This window comes from Puntigrus tetrazona, unplaced genomic scaffold (assembly GCF_018831695.1).
Source record: "Puntigrus tetrazona isolate hp1 unplaced genomic scaffold, ASM1883169v1 S000000980, whole genome shotgun sequence".
Taxonomy (NCBI): Eukaryota; Metazoa; Chordata; class Actinopteri; order Cypriniformes; family Cyprinidae; genus Puntigrus; species Puntigrus tetrazona.
Window position 1 is genome coordinate 6,719 of NW_025048575.1, and position 17,672 is coordinate 24,390.

Consider the following 17,672-nt stretch of genomic DNA (forward strand, 5'->3'; position numbering starts at 1 on the left):
TGAATGAAATCAGTTAAAACTATCAAAATGTGACATTAAAGATAAGAGCATGAGTTATGTAGTTAAAAAAGGTACACTGACAAGTTTACAGTAGCCATGCCAAGGACAAGAGGCAATTGAATTAAATAAGCAGTAAAGAAAAGCAGTTTATTTTCACAAACTTTTTCCACACTAAGTTCAAGTGTATTAGAATTTTATAGTGAAAACATTATGATTAAGATGCAAGTAGGCCCAACTCTGCTTAGTTTGAAGGTGATCGCCCATATAAAATCTTGGGGTCGTGGCCCAACTTTCTGCTTAGATACTGAGAAAATCAACCTTGCTGTTTAAAGTAAGTATGGACTATTTAATCAAGTAATCAGTAGAGCCCCTTCACTATGCATGAGGCTTTATTATGCCATTATACAGGTGCTGAATGAAATACAAAAAAATACTTAGGGTTAAAATGAGCTACATTTGAAAGATAAGAGCATTAGTTAAGTAGTTAAAAACAGTCAAACTCTGTTTAAAGAACAGCTACTTTAAAGGCAAATGAATTAAATACAGTAAGGGAAAGCAAAGAGGCTCTTTGGCCACACTAAGGGCCAGTGTATTAGATAAGTAGTGAAAAACTCAAAACTTACAGCACCTGGTATTCCTAGGCAGTCTCCCATCCAAGTACTAACTAGGCCCAACTCTGCTTAGCTTCTGAGATCAGACGTATCAGGTGGTCTTTTCCGGATCTATAAAGCTGCTGCAAAAGCCCTATTTTAAGGTGAGCTTCGGAGGAGGCAAAGCTAGATGGAATGAATGCAATACAGAAAAAATACTTCAAAATGAGCTACATTAAAGATAAGAGCTTAGTTAAAAAGTAGTTAAAAACAGTCAAACTCTGCTTAAAGAACAGCCCTTTAAAGGCAATTGAATTAAATAAGCAGTAAGCCTTAAAAGCAAAGAGCTGGTCAAACTTTGGCCACACTAAGGGCCAGTGTAAAGATAAGTAGTGAAAAACTCAAAACTTACAGCAACCTGGTATTCCTAGGCAGTCTCCCATCCAAGTACTAACTAGGCCCAACTCTGCTTAGCTTCTGAGATCAGACGAGATCAGGCGTGAACAGGGTGGTATGGCCGTAAGCTAAAAGCTGCAAAAAGCCCCTATTTTAAGGTGAAGCACACTAAGTGCCATTATACTAGATAAGTAATGAATGAAATACAAAAATACTTCAAAATGAGCTACATTAAAGATAAGAGCATTAGTTAAGTAGTTAAAAATAGTCAAACTCTGTTTAAAGAACAGCTACTTTAAAGGCAATTGAATTAAATACAGTAAGGGAAAGCAAAGAGTTGGTCAAACTTTGGCCACACTAAGGGCCAGTGTATTAGATAAGTAGTGAAAACTCAAAACTTACAGCACCTGGTATTCCTAGGCAGTCTCCCATCCAAGTACTAACTAGGCCCAACTCTGCTTAGCTTCAGAGATCAGGCGTGAACAGGGTGGTATGGCCGTAGCTAAAAGCTGCTGCAAAAAGCCCCTATTTTAAGGTGAGGTACACTAAGTGCCATTATACTCAGATAAGTAATGAATGAAATACAAAAAAATACTTCAAAATGAGCTACATTAAAGATAAGAGCATTAGTTAAGTAGTTAAAAACAGTCAAACTCTGTTTAAAGAACAGCTACTTTAAAGGCAATTGAATTAAATAAGCAGTAAGGAAAGCAAAGAGCTGGTCAAACTTTGACAGCACTAAGGGCCAGTATTAGATAAGTAGTGAAAAAACTCAAAACTTACAGCACCTGGTATTCCTAGGCAGTCTCCCATCCAAGTATTAACTAGGCCTAACTCTGCTTTGCTTCTGAGATCAGACGAGATCAGGCGTGGAATTTTTTTTTTTTTTTTTTTTTTTTTTTTAAAATATTTTTCAATCAATCAAATACAATAAAAACATACTTTCTCTTGTACAATATCCACATCACATATCTCATAATTTCATACATTATTTAAACAAATTCTTCGCTTCTCCGGTAGCTCCTACATAAAATCTTTTAAAACACGATAGACATTTCGTAAAAAAACAACATAAAATGCATCTAGGATTTTTCACTTTTAAAATACACATACAATTTGTCCATATATATTTCAGTTTTCCTTTTAAAGACAGTCCAAACATCCAAAACAATTTGTTCCTTTTGGCCACAATTCTCCTCTCCCATATTGCACTTTTCATTAACATCACAAACAGATTAATAAAGGCTTTGTTTTTACACTTCTTTTCCCATCCAAACATCAACACTCTGTTCCATTCCATTCCATTTTCATCCCATTCTTCAGTCAAGTCTTTGATTAAACATTTACATTTCCTTAAAAATGCCTCCAGTTCCTTACAATATAAAAACAGATGTAAAATCCTCCTCTTCTTTTTCTTTGCACACTTTGCACATTGCATGTTGTTCCATCCCTATTTTTTGTAAAATAACTTCAGTAAAAACAACTTTGTGTCTTATAAAATACTCCAAACATTCCAACTTTGTTTCACACACACTTCATGTTTCTCCATATACATTCTTCTTTTTAGATTGTTGAATTTTTCCACCCAGTACTTATTTACAGTTGGCTCTTTAAAAACACCATCTCTAAAAACACAATAAAACATTTTACAGTACATCCCTTTAAAATCATAAAATTTTTCCCCCAGTTTCACATTAAAATGTTCCTCTGTTTGCTCTTTCTTCCGTACTTTCTATTCTTTTAATCCACTCTTTAGGTATTGCTTTTTAAGGATTTCATATTTGTTTGTTATTTCTGTTTGCTATATTCTTCTTTTGCTTCATCCATTGCATCCACAATATATTGTATTGGTAAAAACCTCTTTAAATTCATACAAGACATCTCTCACTCTTGTTATCCCCACTTCCATCCATTTCTTAAAAAATAGTTCTTTGTCTTGTTTTAAAATGTTGTTATTTAAGAACAGGGGTTGATTTAAAATGTTTTCTCTCTTTGAGGGTTGTATACAATTTTACTTAAAAATTTTCCCCAGGCACTAAACATTTCTCTGTAAAACTCAGGTAATCCTTCTGTCATCCAAATTTTTGTTTTCATCCATAAAAATACCATCCCCATGTTAAAATTCCCACATTTGTTTAAAAAGTATTTCATTGTTTTTTTCCACTCAAATTTGCTCTCTTCTTGTAGGTATTTCTTTACTATTTTAACTCTCAAAGCATTTTTTCTCTGTTCTACATCCATTAAACCTAATCCCCTTTTCCACCGCCCCTAAAATCGTATTATATGCTATTCTTGCTGGTTTTCCTCCCATAAAAAGTCAAGAAAACATTTCTTCAACCTCTTTTCTGTCCACAAAGGCATCTCAGATACATTTAAAACATACCACAGCTTAGGAAACCATTAAAACATTCAATATTAAAACCTTCCCTTTTAAGTTTAGTGTTCTCAGTTTCCAAAAGTTTAACCTTCTCTCTATTTCTGTTACTAGTTCCTCCTACATTTCATCTCTTACTTTTCTCTCATTTTTCCCCATTAAAATTCCTAAAATCTTAATTTGTTCCACTTCCTTGAAGTTAAAACAATCCGTTAAAATCATAGCTTTCCCAAATCTGATATATACTGTTTTCTCCTCATTTATTTTACTCCCAGATCCTTTACAAAATTCTTTTTTACAACATTCATAACTTCTTTGACACTATCCTTTCCTTTACAATTATCGTTGTGTCATCAGCATATTGATAAACCTTCCTTCATTGTTTTCTTAACAATTTCTATACCTTATTATTCCTTCTTTTTGTTTTATAGCCAGTCCCAATGGTTCTGATACAAGTGAATAAAGTAAAGCTGAAAGCGGACAACCCTGCCTAATTGATCTTGTGATTTTAAAACAGTCTGTTAAAACCCATTACATTTTATCCTTGTTAAAGCACCCTTGTATAAAATCTCTATCCATTTGATAAAATTCCCCAAAACCAAAACTCCTTAAAACCTCAAATAAATACCTGTGTTCCACCCTATCAAAAGCTTTTTCAAAGTCCAAACTAATTATATATCCATCTTCACCTTTATCCTTCATGTACCATATTGTATCTCTTATACTCATTTTTATGTCATCTATATCCCTTCCTTTCACTCCGTATGCTTGGTTTGTTTCAATTATGCTTGGTATAACTTCCTTTAATCTGTTTGCTAAAACCTTGGCTAAAATTTTTAAGATCCGTGTTCAACATTGTAATTGGCCTATAGTTTTTTTAAATCTATTTTTTCACCCTTCCTTTTATATACCAGCTTCATTAACCCCATCCTCGTTCTTTCATTAATTTCTTCTTTTCAAAAATTTCTTTAAAAACCTCATTTAAAATCTTTGTTAAAACCCCTTTAAAACATACATAAAATTCAGTTCCCAAACCGCTCTATTCCCGGACTCTTTTTTTTATTCAGTTCATTTATTGCTCTTTCGATCTCTTCTTCTCTGATTACTTGGTCACAATCTTTTTATCTTCCTCACTTACTTTTTGCTTTATCTGATTCAGCAGTTTCTTTTTTTTCTTCTCTTCCACGCCCTTGCACTAAAACAGATCCTCATAAAAATCCTTTATTTCTTTTTAAAATATTTTCATTACCTTCTACAATTTCTCCATTTTTCCTCGTATTTCCTTTTATAATATCAGCTTTCCTTTTTTTTTCAAATCAAAAAGAATTTTGTGCATTTTTCACCCTCCACAAGATATTTAGCTTTGCTTCTTAACCTCGCCGCCTCATATTCTTTTTCTTCTATTTCTTTCAGTCTTCCTCCATTTCCTTTATCTTTAGTATGTCTTTATTTTCTTTATTCAATTCAATTTCCAAACTCTTCTTTATTTCTCTTCTTTGAACCTTTGCATTTCCTCAAAGTACTACAATATTTGATTGAAAATTTTTTGATTAAAAATTTGACATTCTCCCACCAGATTCTCTTATCCTCTGTATACATTTCATTTTCCTTTTCCTTTTTCAATGACCTCTTTAACCTTCAAAACATAGTCTTCATTCTTTAAAATCTCTGTATTTAAAATCCATACTCCCGACCCCTTTGCATGTTGCTCCAATCTATTTTAAAACGTAAAAACTTATGATCACTAAAACTGGTTTCTTCATATCTGATTTTTTCAATAAAATTCCCTACATTTCTTGTACATAACACATAATCAATTTTTGTTTTACAAATAAAGTTCCCTACTATTTGCCTTCTTGAAAACTCCTTTTTCCTCCATTCATTTCCCTCTCCACACATCTATTAAGTTATTTTCTCTCATCAGTTCCTTTAATTCATTTCTCCCTGTGTCTGATTTAAAAACCATTCCTCCGCCATATCCTGCTTGCTAAAAACAGTATTAAAATCCCCATCATTATTATTTCTTTATACTTCTTTACAATATTTCTTAAAACATTAAAAACTCTTTCTTTTCTTTCTTCTGTTGGTGCGTGTACATTGGCTAAAATCAGTTCACGCCCTTCACAATTTACTTCAACCACCATACATTTCCCATCTTATCTTTATACACTACATTGCTTGAATTAAAACATTTTTTCTCATTAAAAGCCACTCTCTTCCAAGCCTTCCATCTCCATTGTTATACAAAATATCTCCATCCCATTTCTTTTTATAGTCCACCATCACACTCTCTTTCCAATTTGTTTCTTGCAAAACGATAACATCTTCTCCTTTACATTTTTCTTTCACTCTTTCAAACTTTCTCATGTCCATCAGTCCCCTTGCATTAAAAGTAACACAACTAAAAACCATTAAAAAAAGAAAAAAATAAATACTTAAAACCATTATTCTCCATCTTCTCCCCTCCAGCCCTCTTAACGCTTCATACCTGTTTGCACTTGTCATTATTTTTTTCCTTGCATTTTCCACGTTTGGTTTTACCTTTATTGTTCTCCTTCTTATTTGTCCTCTCTCCCCTCTGTCTTTTCCCATACTGTTTGTCCTTGTTTCTTCTTCACTGTCCATTTCTTTGCTTTGAACTTCTATTCCTTGTCCATCTCTCTCCACATCATCTAGAAAAGTTTTAAAACTGTCCGCTATTTCCATTTCCGCCCCACTGAGTGTCCTGTTCTGTTGTCTGTTCCTTGTCTTTGTCATTCTCTTTTTCTCTTCTTCACGTTCCTCTATGTTGTCTGATTCTCTTCTGTTTCTTTTTGTTGTAGTCCTTCTTCCTCTTGTTCTTCATCAATTTGTCTTTCCTCCTCGTTGTTTCCTTCATGCACCTGTCCGCCCATCCGATCTTCCCTACCTCCTTCCTCTCCTCTCCATCCAACATTCACATTTATTTAAAACTCCATGACACTCCGGCATCTGACAGCATTGCAATCTCTTGCAAAATGTCCTCTCCTCGCACTTATAGCACTTAAAATCTGGGCATTCTTTAAGCAGGTGTCTCTGGGCTCATGCACAGCCTACAGGTCTTCACCTGATGGCTGTGCATCACCCTAAAATACTGCGTGCCCTCGGCTGTTTCCAACTTTGTGCTATATGGCAACGATGTCACTTCTTTGGGAATCTAACTTTAGGAACCTTGTTCCGTCCTCAATGTCAGTGCCCGGGTAGCATCTTCTTTTAACATTTGACATGGGATTAACTCCCATCCTTCCAATTTCCCTAAAATTTTATTATCATCAAGATAGACGGGCAGGTGCATGAAGGAAACAACGTAATTTATTTTGCAATTTTTTATCTCGCAGTTCACCCCTTTATTAAAAGTCCATCAGTCAATTCCTCACATGCTTCTTTCCTTTTCCATTGTAAGTTCATATTCTTTTCCTTGCCTTGGTCTTAACGCCAAAATATTCCCATTTCCACATTTATCCGTCACCGCTTTTATAATATCCACAGCTCTCACCTCACTTACATTCTCCACATTCACAATCACAGTCGCCTCCTTTAAATATCTTCTTCTGCCAAACTTGTCTCTTGTGTCTAGGTTTTTTCCATGTTCTTCTCGTTGTCGGTAATCCAGACCAGTGTCGCTTGTCATACGTGTCTCGCCATCCAGTCCAGTGTCGCTTTGCCGCGCCTCTTCCTCGCGTGCCAGTCCAGTGTCGCTTGCCATGCTTGTTCCTCGTGCCAGTCCAATATCGTTTCCCATGCTTCTTCCTCGTACAGTCCAGAGTCGCTTGCCATGCTTGTTCCTCGTACAGTCCAGTGTCGTCGCTTGCCGTTAATCCGCCCCATTGAAAAAGGAGAAAAGAGAAAATAAAGCATGTAATCCACCTCCAGCAAGCAAAAATGCTGCTGTTGGGTGGTTTTATAACTGAAAAAAACAAACAAAAACTAACTTTAACTAAAGAAAAAAGCAAAATACAAAGACAAAAATTAACACAAAATGGAGGAGAGCCTTCCTCTCCCTACTGCAGCCAACAACTTCCTGTGTGCTCTCTAGCGCCAACAGGGTGGTATGGCCGTAAGCTAAAGCTGCTGCAAAAAGCCCCCTATTTTAAGGTGAGGCACACTAAGTGTCATTATACTAGATAAGTAATGAATGAAATACAAAAAAAAATACTTCAAAAATGAGCTACATTAAAGATAAGAGCATTAGTTAAGTAGTTAAAAACAGTCAAACTCTGTTTAAAGAACAGCTACTTTAAAGGCAATTGAATTAAATAAGCAGTAAGGGAAAGCAAAGAGCTGGTCAAACTTTGACACCACACTAAGGGCCAGTGTATTAGATAAGTAGTGAAAAACTCAAAACTTACAGCACCTGGTATTCCTAGGCAGTCTCCCATCCAAGTACTAACTAGGCCCAACTCTGCTTAGCTTCTGAGATCAGACGAGATCAGGCGTGAACAGGGTGGTATGGCCATAGTTTAAAAGCTGCTGCAAAAAGCCCCTATTTTAAGGTGAGGCACACTAAGTGCCATTATACTAGATAAGTAATGAATGAAATACAAAAAATACTTCAAAATGAGCTACATTAAAGATAAGAGCATTAGTTAAGTAGTTAAAAACAGTCAAACTCTGTTTAAAGAACAGCTACTTTAAAGGCAATTGAATTAAATAAGCAGTAAGGGAAAAGCAAAGAGCTGGTCAAACTTTGGCCACACTAAGGGCCAGTGTATTAGATAAGTAGTGAAAAACTCAAAAACTTACAGCACCTGGTATTCCTAGGCAGTCTCCCATCCAAGTACTAACTAGGCCCAACTCTGCTTAGCTTCTGAGATCAGACGAGATCAGGCGTGAACAGGGTGGTATGGCCGTAAAGCTAAAGCTGCTGCAAAAGCCCCTATTTTAAGGTGAGGCACACTAAGCCATTATACTAGATAAGTAATGAATGAAATACAAAAAAATACTTCAAAATGAGCTACATTAAAGATAAGAGCATTAGTTAAGTAGTTAAAAACAGTCAAACTCTGTTTAAAGAACAGCTACTTTAAAGGCAATTGAATTAAATAAGCAGTAAGGGAAAGCAAAGAGCTGGTCAAACTTTGGCCACACTAAGGGCCAGTGTATTAGATAAGTAGTGAAAAACTCAAAAACTTACAGCACCTGGTATTCCTAGGCAGTCTCCCATCCAAGTACTAACTAGGCCCAACTCTGCTTAGCTTCTGAGATCAGACGAGATCAGGCGTGAACAGGGTGGTATGGCCGTAAGCTAAAGCTGCTGCAAAAGCCCCTATTTTAAGGTGAGGCACACTAAGTGCCATTATATACTAGATAAGTAATGAATGAAATACAAAAAAATACTTCAAAATGAGCTACATTAAAGATAAGAGCATTAGTTAAGTAGTTAAAAACAGTCAAACTCTGTTTAAAGAACAGCTACTTTAAAGGCAATTGAATTAAATAAGCAGTAAGGGAAAAAGCAAAGAGCTGGTCAAACTTTGGCCACACTAAGGGCCAGTGTATTAGATAAGTAGTGAAAAACTCAAAAACTTACAGCACCTGGTATTCCTAGGCAGTCTCCCATCCAAGTACTAACTAGGCCCAACTCTGCTTAGCTTCTGAGATCAGACGAGATCAGGCGTGAACAGGTGGTATGGCCGTAAGCAAAGCTGCTGCAAAAAGCCCCTATTTTAAGGTGAGGCACACTAAGTGCCATTATACTAGATAAGTAATGAATGAAATACAAAAATACTTCAAAATGAGCTACATTAAAGATAAGAGCATTAGTTAAGTAGTTAAAACAGTCAAACTCTGTTTAAAGAACAGCTACTTTAAAGGCAATTGAATTAAATAAGCAGTAAGGGAAAGCAAAGAGCTGGTCAAACTTTGGCCACACTAAGGGCCAGTGTATTAGATAAGTAGTGAAAAACTCTCAAAACTTACAGCACCTGGTATTCCTAGGCAGTCTCCCATCCAAGTACTAACTAGGCCCAACTCTGCTTAGCTTCTGAGATCAGACGAGATCAGGCGTGAACAGGGTGGTATGGCCGTGTTTGCTAAAGCTGCTGCAAAAAGCCCCTATTTTAAGGTGAGGCACACTAAGTGCCATTATACTAGATAAGTAATGAATGAAATACAAAAAAATACTTCAAAATGAGCTACATTAAAGATAAGAGCATTAGTTAAGTAGTTAAAAACAGTCAAACTCTGTTTAAAGAACAGCTACTTTAAAGGCAATTGAATTAAATAAGCAGTAAGGGAAAGCAAAGAGCTGGTCAAACTTTGGCCACACTAAGGGCCAGTGTATTAGATAAGTAGTGAAAAACTCAAAACTTACAGCACCTGGTATTCCTAGGCAGTCTCCCATCCAAGTACTAACTAGGCCCAACTCTGCTTAGCTTCTGAGATCAGACGAGATCAGGCGTGAACAGGGTGGTATGGCCAGAAGCTAAAGCTGCTGCAAAAGCCCCCTATTTTAAGGTGAGGCACACTATGCCATTATACTAGATAAGTAATGAATGAAATACAAAAAAATACTTCAAAATGAGCTACATTAAAGATAAGAGCATTAGTTAAGTAGTTAAAAACAGTCAAACTCTGTTTAAAGAACAGCTACTTTAAAGGCAATTGAATTAAATAAGCAGTAAGGGAAAGCAAAGAGCTGGTCAAACTTTGGCCACACTAAGGGCCAGTGTATTAGATAAGTAGTGAAAAACTCAAAAACTTACAGCACCTGGTATTCCTAGGCAGTCTCCCATCCAAGTACTAACTAGGCCCAACTCTGCTTAGCTTCTGAGATCAGACGAGATCAGGCGTGAACAGGGTGGTATGGTGCCAAAAGCTGCTGCAAAAAGCCCCTATTTTAAGGTGAGGCACACTAAGTGCCATTATACTAGATAAGTAATGAATGAAATACAAAAATACTTCAAAATGAGCTACATTAAAGATAAGAGCATTAGTTAAGTAGTTAAAAACAGTCAAACTCTGTTTAAAGAACAGCTACTTTAAAGGCAATTGAATTAAATAAGCAGTAAGGGAAAGCAAAGAGCTGGTCAAACTTTGGCCACACTAAGGGCCAGTGTATTAGATAAGTAGTGAAAAACTCAAAACTTACAGCACCTGGTATTCCCTAGGCAGTCTCCCATCCAAGTACTAACTAGGCCCAACTCTGCTTAGCTTCTGAGATCAGACGAGATCAGGCGTGAACAGGTGGTATGGCCGTAAGCTAAGCTGCTGCAAAAAGCCCTATTTTAAGGTGAGGCACACTAAGTGCCATTATACTAGATAAGTAATGAATGAAATACAAAAAAATACTTCAAAATGAGCTACATTAAAGATAAGAGCATTAGTTAAGTAGTTAAAAACAGTCAAACTCTGTTTAAAGAACAGCTACTTTAAAGGCAATTGAATTAAATAAGCAGTAAGGGAAAGCAAAGAGCTGGTCAAACTTTGGCCACACTAAGGGCCAGTGTATTAGATAAGTAGTGAAAAACTCAAAACTTACAGCACCTGGTATTCCTAGGCAGTCTCCCATCCAAGTACTAACTAGGCCCAACTCTGCTTAGCTTCTGAGATCAGACGAGATCAGGCGTGAACAGGGTGGTATGGCCGTAGCTAAAGCTGCTGCAAAAAGCCCCTATTTTAAGGTGAGGCACACTAAGTGCCATTATACTAGATAAGTAATGAATGAAATACAAAAAAATACTTCAAAATGAGCTACATTAAAGATAAGAGCATTAGTTAAGTAGTTAAAAACAGTCAAACTCTGTTTAAAGAACAGCTACTTTAAAGGCAATTGAATTAAATAAGCAGTAAGGGAAAGCAAAGAGCTGGTCAAACTTTGGCCACACTAAGGGCCAGTGTATTAGATAAGTAGTGAAAAACTCAAAAACTTACAGCACCTGGTATTCCTAGGCAGTCTCCCATCCAAGTACTAACTAGGCCCAACTCTGCTTAGCTTCTGAGATCAGACGAGATCAGGCGTGAACAGGGTGGTATGGCCGTAAGCTAAAGCTGCTGCAAAAAGCCCCTATTTTAAGGTGAGGCACACTAAGTGCCATTATACTAGATAAGTAATGAATGAAATACAAAAATACTTCAAAATGAGCTACATTAAAGATAAGAGCATTAGTTAAGTAGTTAAAAACAGTCAAACTCTGTTTAAAGAACAGCTACTTTAAAGGCAATTGAATTTAAATAAGCAGTAAGGGAAAGCAAAGAGCTGGTCAAACTTTGGCCACACTAAGGGCCAGTGTATTAGATAAGTAGTGAAAAACTCAAAACTTACAGCACCTGGTATTCCTAGGCAGTCTCCCATCCAAGTACTAACTAGGCCCAACTCTGCTTAGCTGAGATCAGACGAGATCAGGCGTGAACAGGTGGTATGGCCGTAAGCAAAGCTGCTGCAAAAAGCCCCTATTTTAAGGTGAGGCACACTAAGTGCCATTATACTAGATAAGTAATGAATGAAATACAAAAAATACTTCAAAATGAGCTACATTAAAGATAAGAGCATTAGTTAAGTAGTTAAAAACAGTCAAACTCTGTTTAAAGAACAGCTACTTTAAAGGCAATTGAATTAAATAAGCAGTAAGGGAAAGCAAAGAGCTGGTCAAACTTTGGCCACACTAAGGGCCAGTGTATTAGATAAGTAGTGAAAAACTCAAAAACTTACAGCACCTGGTATTCCTAGGCAGTCTCCCATCCAAGTACTAACTAGGCCCAACTCTGCTTAGCTTCTGAGATCAGACGAGATCAGGCGTGAACAGGGTGGTATGGCCGTAAGCTAAAGCTGCTGCAAAAAGCCCCTATTTTAAGGTGAGGCACACTAAGTGCCATTATACTAAAGTAATGAATGAAATACAAAAAAATACTTCAAAATGAGCTACATTAAAGATAAGAGCATTAGTTAAGTAGTTAAAAACAGTCAAACTCTGTTTAAAGAACAGCTACTTTAAAGGCAATTGAATTAAATAAGCAGTAAGGGAAAGCAAAGAGCTGGTCAAACTTTGGCCACACTAAGGGCCAGTGTATTAGATAAGTAGTGAAAAACTCAAAAACTTACAGCACCTGGTATTCCTAGGCAGTCTCCCATCCAAGTACTAACTAGGCCCAACTCTGCTTAGCTTCTGAGATCAGACGAGATCAGGCGTGAACAGGGTGGTATGGCCGTGTTTCTAAAGCTGCTGCAAAAAGCCCCTATTTTAAGGTGAGGCACACTAAGTGCCATTATACTAGATAAGTAATGAATGAAATACAAAAAAATACTTCAAAATGAGCTACATTAAAGATAAGAGCATTAGTTAAGTAGTTAAAAACAGTCAAACTCTGTTTAAAGAACAGCTACTTTAAAGGCAATTGAATTAAATAAGCAGTAAGGGAAAGCAAAGAGCTGGTCAAACTTTGGCCACACTAAGGGCCAGTGTATTAGATAAGTAGTGAAAAACTCAAAACTTACAGCACCTGGTATTCCTAGGCAGTCTCCCATCCAAGTACTAACTAGGCCCAACTCTGCTTAGCTTCTGAGATCAGACGAGATCAGGCGTGAACAGGGTGGTATGGCCGTAAGCTAAAAGCTGCTGCAAAAGCCCCCTATTTTAAGGTGAGGCACACTAAGTGCCATTATACTAGATAAGTAATGAATGAAATACAAAAATACTACTTCAAAATGAGCTACATTAAAGATAAGAGCATTAGTTAAGTAGTTAAAAACAGTCAAACTCTGTTTAAAGAACAGCTACTTTAAAGGCAATTGAATTAAATAAGCAGTAAGGGAAAGCAAAGAGCTGGTCAAACTTTGGCCACACTAAGGGCCAGTGTATTAGATAAGTAGTGAAAAACTCAAAAACTTACAGCACCTGGTATTCCTAGGCAGTCTCCCATCCAAGTACTAACTAGGCCCAACTCTGCTTAGCTTCTGAGATCAGACGAGATCAGGCGTGAACAGGGTGGTATGGCCGTAAGCTTTCAAAGCTGCTGCAAAAAGCCCCTATTTTAAGGTGAGGCACACTAAGTGCCATTATACTAGATAAGTAATGAATGAAATACAAAAAAATACTTCAAAATGAGCTACATTAAAGATAAGAGCATTAGTTAAGTAGTTAAAAACAGTCAAACTCTGTTTAAAGAACAGCTACTTTAAAGGCAATTGAATTAAATAAGCAGTAAGGGAAAGCAAAGAGCTGGTCAAACTTTGGCCACACTAAGGGCCAGTGTATTAGATAAGTAGTGAAAAACTCAAAAACTTACAGCACCTGGTATTCCTAGGCAGTCTCCCATCCAAGTACTAACTAGGCCCAACTCTGCTTAGCTTCTGAGATCAGACGAGATCAGGCGTGAACAGGGTGGTATGGCCGTAAGCTAAAGCTGCTGCAAAAAGCCCTATTTTTAAGGTGAGGCACACTAAGTGCCATTATACTAGATAAGTAATGAATGAAATACAAAAATACTACTTCAAAATGAGCTACATTAAAGATAAGAGCATTAGTTAAGTAGTTAAAAACAGTCAAACTCTGTTTAAAGAACAGCTACTTTAAAGGCAATTGAATTAAATAAGCAGTAAGGGAAAGCAAAGAGCTGGTCAAACTTTGGCCACACTAAGGGCCAGTGTATTAGATAAGTAGTGAAAACTCAAAACTTACAGCACCTGGTATTCCTAGGCAGTCTCCCATCCAAGTACTAACTAGGCCCAACTCTGCTTAGCTTCTGAGATCAGACGAGATCAGGCGTGAACAGGGTGGTATGGCCGTAAGCTAAAGCTGCTGCAAAAAGCCCCTATTTTAAGGTGAGGCACACTAAGTGCCATTATACTAGATAAGTAATGAATGAAATACAAAAAATACTTCAAAATGAGCTACATTAAAGATAAGAGCATTAGTTAAGTAGTTAAAAACAGTCAAACTCTGTTTAAAGAACAGCTACTTTAAAGGCAATTGAATTAAATAAGCAGTAAGGGAAAGCAAAGAGCTGGTCAAACTTTGGCCACACTAAGGGCCAGTGTATTAGATAAGTAGTGAAAAACTCAAAAACTTACAGCACCTGGTATTCCTAGGCAGTCTCCCATCCAAGTACTAACTAGGCCCAACTCTGCTTAGCTTCTGAGATCAGACGAGATCAGGCGTGAACAGGGTGGTATGGCCGTAAGCAAAAGCTGCTGCAAAAAGCCCCTATTTTAAGGTGAGGCACACTAAGTGCCATTATACTAGATAAGTAATGAATGAAATACAAAAAAATACTTCAAAATGAGCTACATTAAAGATAAGAGCATTAGTTAAGTAGTTAAAAACAGTCAAACTCTGTTTAAAGAACAGCTACTTTAAAGGCAATTGAATTAAATAAGCAGTAAGGGAAAGCAAAGAGCTGGTCAAACTTTGGCCACACTATGGGCCAGTGTATTAGATAAGTAGTGAAAAACTCAAAACTTACAGCACCTGGTATTCCTAGGCAGTCTCCCATCCAAGTACTAACTAGGCCCAACTCTGCTTAGCTTCTGAGATCAGACGAGATCAGGCGTGAATTTTTTTTTTTTTTTTTTTTTTTATTAAAATATTTTTCAATCAATCAAATACAATAAAAACATACTTTCTCTTGTACAATATCCACATCACATATCTCATAATTTCATACATTATTTAAACAAATTCTTCGCTTCTCCGTAGCTCCTACATAAAATCTTTTAAAACACGATAGACATTTCGTGTAAAAACAACATAAAATGCATCTAGGATTTTTTCACTTTTAAAATACACATACAATTTGTCCATATATATTTCAGTTTTCCTTTTAAAGACAGTCCAAACATCCAAAACAATTTGTTCCTTTTGGCCACAATTCTCCTCTCCCATATTGCACTTTTCATTAACATCACAAACAGATTAATAAAGGCTTTGTTTTTACACTTCTTTTCCCATCCAAACATCAACACTCTGTTCCATTCCATTCCATTTTCATCCCATTCTTCAGTCAAGTCTTTGATTAAACATTTACATTTCCTTAAAAATGCCTCCAGTTCCTTACAATATAAAAACAGATGTAAAATCCTCTCTTCTTTTTTTTTTGCACACTTTGCACATTGCATGTTGTTCCATCCCATATTTTTGTAAAATAACTTCAGTAAAAACAACTTTGTGTCTTATAAAATACTCCAAACATTCCAACTTTGTTTCACACACTTCCCCTCATGTTTCTCCATATACATTCTTCTTTTAGATTGTTGAATTTTTCCACCCAGTACTTATTTACAGTTGGCTCTTTAAAAACACCATCTCTAAAAACACAATAAAACATTTTTACAGTACATCCCTTTAAAATCATAAAATTTTTCCCCAGTTTCACATTAAAATGTTCCTCTGTTTGCTCTTCTTCCATACTTCTATTCTTTTAATCCACTCTTTAGGTATTGCTTTTTTAAGGATTTCATATTTGTTTGTTATTTCTGTTTGCTATATTCTTCTTTTGCTTCATCCATTGCATCCACAATATATTGTATTGGTAAAAACCCTCTTTAAATTCATACAAGACATCTCTCACTCTTTGTTATCCCCACTTCCATCCATTTCTTAAAAATAGTTCTTTGTCTTGTTTTAAAATGTTGTTATTTAAGAACAGGGGTTGATTTAAAATGTTTTCTTCTTTTGAGGGTTGTATACAATTTTACTTAAAAATTTTCCCCAGGCACTAAACATTTCTCTGTAAAACTCAGGTAATCCTTCTGTCATCCAAATTTTTGTTTTCATCCATAAAATACCATCCCCATGTTAAAATTCCCACATTTGTTTAAAAAGTATTTCATTGTTTTTTCCACTCAAATTTGCTCTCTTCTTGTAGGTATTTCTTTACTATTTTAACTCTCAAAGCATTTTTTCTCTGTTCTACATCCATTAAACCTAATCCCCTTTTCCACCGCCCCCTAAAATCGTATTATATGCTATTCTTGCTGGTTTTCCTCCCATAAAAAGTCAAGAAAACATTTCTTCAACCTCTTTTCTGTCCACAAAGGCATCTCAGATACATTTAAAACATACCACAGCTTAGAAACCATTAAAACATTCAATATTAAAACCTTCCTTTAAGTTTAGTGTTCTCAGTTTCCAAAAGTTTAACTCTTCTCTATTTCTGTTACTAGTTCCTCCCACATTTCATCTCTTACTTTTCTCTCATTTTTCCCCATTAAAATTCCTAAAATCTTAATTTGTTCCACTTCCTTGAAGTTAAAACAATCCGTTAAAATCATAGCTTTCCCAAATCTGATATATACTGTTTTCTCCTCATTTATTTTACTCCCAGATCCTTTACAAAATTCTTTTACAACATTCATAACTTCTTTGACACTATCCTTTCCTTTTACAATTATCAAGTGTGTCATCAGCATATTGATAAACCTTCCCTTCATTGTTTTCATGCCAATTTCTATACCTATTATTCCTTCTTTTTGTTTTATAGCCAGTCCCAATGGTTCTGATACAAGTGAATAAAGTAAAGCTGAAAGCGGACAACCCTGCCTAATTGATCTTGTGATTTTAAAACAGTCTGTTAAAACCCATTACATTTTATCCTTGTTAAAGCACCCTTTGTATAAAATCTCTATCCATTTGATAAAATTCCCCAAAACCAAAACTCCTTAAAACCTCAAATAAATACCTGTGTTCCACCCTATCAAAAGCTTTTTCAAAGTCCAAACTAATTATATATCCATCTTCACCTTTATCCTTCATGTACCATATTGTATCTCTTATACTCATTTTTATGTCATCTATATCCCTTCCTTTCACTCCGTATGCTTGGTTTGTTTCAATTATGCTTGGCATAACTTCCTTTAATCTGTTTGCTAAAACCTTGGCTAAAATTTTAAGATCCGTGTTCAACATTGTAATTGGCCTATAGTTTTTTAAATCTATTTTTCACCCTTCCTTTTATATACCAGCTTCATTAACCCCATCCTCGTTCTTTCATTAATTTCTTCTTTTTCAAAAATTTCTTTAAAACCTCATTTAAAATCTTTGTTAAAACCCCTTTAAAACATACATAAAATTCAGTTCCCAAACCGTCTATTCCCGGATTCTTTTTTTTATTCAGTTCATTTATTGCTCTTTCGATCTCTCTCTTCTCTGATTACTTGGTCACAATCTTTTTATCTTCCTCACTTACTTTTGCTTTTATCTGATTCAGCAGTTTTTTTTTTTTTCTTCTCTTCCACGCCCCTTGCACTAAAACAGATCCTCATAAAAATCTTTTTATTTCTTTTAAAATATTTTCATTACCTTCTACAATTTCTCCATTTTTCCCTCGTATTTCTTTTATAATATCAGCTTTCCTTTTTT

The 17,672-nt window shown here is 35.8% G+C and overlaps 9 non-coding genes and 11 pseudogenes across 9 annotated transcripts; all 20 read right to left on the bottom strand.

Annotated features, from left to right (window-relative positions):
- Positions 1 to 995: 995 nt before the first annotated feature.
- LOC122338133 lies at positions 996 to 1,115 on the bottom strand. Its single transcript, XR_006249720.1, has one exon. It is a non-coding gene; the product is annotated as a 5S ribosomal RNA (ribosomal RNA).
- A 266-nt stretch (positions 1,116 to 1,381) lies between these two features.
- LOC122338152 lies at positions 1,382 to 1,490 on the bottom strand (annotated as a pseudogene).
- Positions 1,491 to 7,720: 6,230 nt separating this feature from the next.
- Positions 7,721 to 7,839, bottom strand: LOC122338141 (annotated as a pseudogene).
- Positions 7,840 to 8,114: 275 nt separating this feature from the next.
- LOC122338135 lies at positions 8,115 to 8,233 on the bottom strand (annotated as a pseudogene).
- A 272-nt stretch (positions 8,234 to 8,505) lies between these two features.
- On the bottom strand, positions 8,506 to 8,624 carry LOC122338122. Its single transcript, XR_006249709.1, has one exon. It is a non-coding gene; the product is annotated as a 5S ribosomal RNA (ribosomal RNA).
- A 277-nt stretch (positions 8,625 to 8,901) lies between these two features.
- Positions 8,902 to 9,019, bottom strand: LOC122338143 (annotated as a pseudogene).
- A 271-nt stretch (positions 9,020 to 9,290) lies between these two features.
- LOC122338144 lies at positions 9,291 to 9,409 on the bottom strand (annotated as a pseudogene).
- A 275-nt stretch (positions 9,410 to 9,684) lies between these two features.
- LOC122338142 lies at positions 9,685 to 9,803 on the bottom strand (annotated as a pseudogene).
- Positions 9,804 to 10,075: 272 nt separating this feature from the next.
- Positions 10,076 to 10,194, bottom strand: LOC122338149 (annotated as a pseudogene).
- A 267-nt stretch (positions 10,195 to 10,461) lies between these two features.
- Positions 10,462 to 10,580, bottom strand: LOC122338147 (annotated as a pseudogene).
- Positions 10,581 to 10,851: 271 nt separating this feature from the next.
- Positions 10,852 to 10,970, bottom strand: LOC122338137 (annotated as a pseudogene).
- Positions 10,971 to 11,243: 273 nt separating this feature from the next.
- On the bottom strand, positions 11,244 to 11,362 carry LOC122338134. Its single transcript, XR_006249721.1, has one exon. It is a non-coding gene; the product is annotated as a 5S ribosomal RNA (ribosomal RNA).
- A 272-nt stretch (positions 11,363 to 11,634) lies between these two features.
- Positions 11,635 to 11,749, bottom strand: LOC122338151 (annotated as a pseudogene).
- Positions 11,750 to 12,021: 272 nt separating this feature from the next.
- On the bottom strand, positions 12,022 to 12,140 carry LOC122338145. Its single transcript, XR_006249722.1, has one exon. It is a non-coding gene; the product is annotated as a 5S ribosomal RNA (ribosomal RNA).
- A 271-nt stretch (positions 12,141 to 12,411) lies between these two features.
- On the bottom strand, positions 12,412 to 12,530 carry LOC122338146 (annotated as a pseudogene).
- A 274-nt stretch (positions 12,531 to 12,804) lies between these two features.
- On the bottom strand, positions 12,805 to 12,923 carry LOC122338153. Its single transcript, XR_006249723.1, has one exon. It is a non-coding gene; the product is annotated as a 5S ribosomal RNA (ribosomal RNA).
- A 276-nt stretch (positions 12,924 to 13,199) lies between these two features.
- LOC122338111 lies at positions 13,200 to 13,318 on the bottom strand. Its single transcript, XR_006249699.1, has one exon. It is a non-coding gene; the product is annotated as a 5S ribosomal RNA (ribosomal RNA).
- A 277-nt stretch (positions 13,319 to 13,595) lies between these two features.
- LOC122338112 lies at positions 13,596 to 13,714 on the bottom strand. Its single transcript, XR_006249700.1, has one exon. It is a non-coding gene; the product is annotated as a 5S ribosomal RNA (ribosomal RNA).
- Positions 13,715 to 13,987: 273 nt separating this feature from the next.
- Positions 13,988 to 14,106, bottom strand: LOC122338113. The gene has a single exon (XR_006249701.1). It is a non-coding gene; the product is annotated as a 5S ribosomal RNA (ribosomal RNA).
- Positions 14,107 to 14,379: 273 nt separating this feature from the next.
- On the bottom strand, positions 14,380 to 14,498 carry LOC122338114. The gene has a single exon (XR_006249702.1). It is a non-coding gene; the product is annotated as a 5S ribosomal RNA (ribosomal RNA).
- Positions 14,499 to 17,672: the final 3,174 nt, after the last annotated feature.